This window comes from Ovis aries, chromosome 10 (genome assembly GCF_016772045.2).
Source record: "Ovis aries strain OAR_USU_Benz2616 breed Rambouillet chromosome 10, ARS-UI_Ramb_v3.0, whole genome shotgun sequence".
NCBI lineage: Eukaryota > Metazoa > Chordata > Mammalia > Artiodactyla > Bovidae > Ovis > Ovis aries.
Window position 1 is genome coordinate 35272251 of NC_056063.1, and position 2900 is coordinate 35275150.

General features: G+C 40.2%; 1 non-coding gene across 1 annotated transcript; it reads left to right on the forward strand.

Moving 5' to 3' along the window:
* Positions 1-954: 954 nt before the first annotated feature.
* On the forward strand, positions 955-1027 carry TRNAG-UCC (transfer RNA glycine (anticodon UCC)). Its single transcript has one exon. It is a non-coding gene; the product is annotated as a tRNA-Gly (tRNA).
* Positions 1028-2900: the final 1873 nt, after the last annotated feature.

Consider the following 2900-nt stretch of genomic DNA (forward strand, 5'->3'; position numbering starts at 1 on the left):
TGAATTGGGCTACAAAGTTTTGTCTCATCCACCATATTTCCCTGAACTCTCACCAACAAACTACCACTTCTTCAAGCATCTCGACAACTTTTTGCAAGGGAAATGCTTTCCAAGAGTTCATCAAATCCCGAAGCACAGATTTTCATGCTACAGGAATAAATAAACTTATTTCTCATTGACAAAAATGTGTTGATCATAACAGTTCCTATTTTGATGAATAAAGATGTGTTTGAGCCTAGTTGTAATGATTTAAAATTCACAGCCCGAGATGGCAATAACTTTTTCACCAACCTAAATAAATCAACCACATCGTACAGGTTTGTGCAGCAAAAGCACAGACAGCCAGAACCCCCAGTTCATTTCAGATGCGCTCAGCTGCATCCAGAGGCTGCCTCCCAGAAACCCCAAATGTGTGCGGATATATGGACAGAGCACAAGTTCAGGAGGCCGTCTGGGAGCCACAAGCTGTTCTTTCTGCTGTCAGCCTTGGCTTTTGGAAAAAGCTGCCCTCAGACAAACCTGCTGGGCCGATTAAGCTGCACATTCCATGACCCCCACATAACAAGAGGCGTGAGTTTATTGGAAGTGTTGTTTACTGTTACCCACTCAGTAACCCTGAGGAGTCTCTCCCAATACCACGATCTCGGTTTGAGCGATCTTGGTTTGAGCAGCAATTTGTTTTTAACTCTCCTTGATGACAGGAGCTGGTAAATAGGTTCAATTATACATCACCGTTGGGCCTGAAATGTGATGCGACAGTCAAGCCAAGAGGGGAGTATTACATTTTTGTTTTTATTAATTTTGAAATGTCCTTATTCATTTGTTCAACAAAGATTTATGACAAGTCTAGGATGTAGCTCAGCCCTGAGGATAGGAGATGGAAAAGATAGAATGCCTGCTCTCAGCAAAGTTTCAGATGATTGAAATACAGCATCAGAACCAGTAAGGGGGAATTCCCTGGTGGTCCAGTGGTTAGGACTCTGCTCTTCCACTGCAGGGGGCCCAGATTCCATCCCTGGTCAGGGAACTAGGTGCAAGCTGTGTGACACTGCCAAAATATTTTATTAATTAATTTCAAGGGGGAAAAAAACCACATTAAGAACAAGGCAATGCACCAACTTGAGAGCCCCTTGACTAGCCAGAGACTAGGGCTGCTTGGTCAGGAAATGTTCCCTAGCCTTGAAAAAGAGAGCAGACTCTAAGCAAAAGCAAGGAGAGAGATGACAGAGGACATGGCTAATGAGAAGAGCTGAAAGCTGTCTCTATTCGGATTCACGACAGCATCTCTGTGTTGGGAGACAGAAGACACCTTGTCAACATTTCTGTGATCTTCAGAAATCCAAGGAGAATACTAATTTTAGACCATCCCAGGTGAACAACAGCAAAAGACTCTCTGAAACCTAGACCTCGAATAATTTTCACAAGGTTTCGATAATGTTTACTGACAACAAAAGGAAAATCATAAACCAAATTAAGAGAAAATCCAGAGTTCATGTGTGTGCATGCTAAGGTGCTCAGTGGTGTCCAACACTTGGCCATCCTGTGGACTGTAGCCCACCAGGGTCCTCTGTCCATGGGATTTCCCAAGCAAGAATACTGGAGTGGGTTGCCATTTCCTTCTCCAGGGGACCTTCCCAACCTAAAAATCAAATTCACATCTCTTGAGTCTCCTGCACTGGCGGGTGGATTCTTTACCATTGAACCACCTGGGATGTCCTTTTCTAGGTATTATTGTTGTTGTTCAGTTGCTCAGTTATGTCTGACTCTTTGCTCCCACATGGACTGCAGCATGCCAAGCTTCCCTGTCCTTCACTATCTCCTGGAGCTTGATGCCATCCAACCATCTTATATTCTGTAACCCCCTGCTTCTCCTGCCTTCAATCCTCCTCCTCCTAGATATTAGACCCTTTTTTGAGAGCATCTGTTTGTTTGATTTTACTAGACTATTTTTAGATATATGATTTGCAAATATTTTCTCCCATTCTATAAACTGTCTTTTTACTTTCTAATAATGGCTTTTGATGTACAAAAGTTTGGAATCCAAGGGTGTTTCAACCTATGAAAATCAATGTAATAAGTGACATTAATACAAAGAAGGGAAAAAAGTATCATGTGATCAACTAATTTCACAGAAAGGCAGAAAAAGCATTCTACCAAATCAAACACCCCTTCCTAATAGACCTCCAGAAATAGGAATAGAATTTTCATGTATCCTCAAGATAATAAAAAGCAGTGAGAACAAACCCACAGCTAACACCATGCTTAATGATGAAAGAAGAGCAGCCTTCTTCGTTATCAGGAATAAGACATGGATCCCTGACTTCATTGTGCTAGAAGGTATAGCCAGATAAATTAGGCAAGAAAATAATAAAAGGTATCAAATTGAAAAGGAAGAAATAGAGCTATCTTTATTCATGATGGTAAGACCCTATATATAGAAAATCCCAAAGCATCCACACAATAACCAGAGCTAACATGATTCAGCAAATTGCAGAGTACGAGATCCACATGCCAATATCAGAGCTCCTATATACCAGTAATCACCATCCAGAAAGGGAATTTAAGAGAACAAGTATGTTTACAATAACATTCAAAGAATAAAGTACTAGGAGTAAAATCAACTCAGTAGGTAAAAGACTTATACAGTGAAAACTGTAAAACATTGCTGGAAAAAACTTAAAGAAGACCTAAATAAGTGAAAAACACTGCACACCCATGGATTAGAATGTTTGATATTGTTAAAATGGCAATACTGCCCAAAGTGAGCTACATATTCAATATAATCCCTATCAAAATTCTAGTGAGTTTTTTTTTTTTTTTACAGAAATGGTAAATCAGTTCATCAAATTCATATGGAACTGTGAGGTTCCAAGCACCCAAAATCATTTTGAAAATGAACA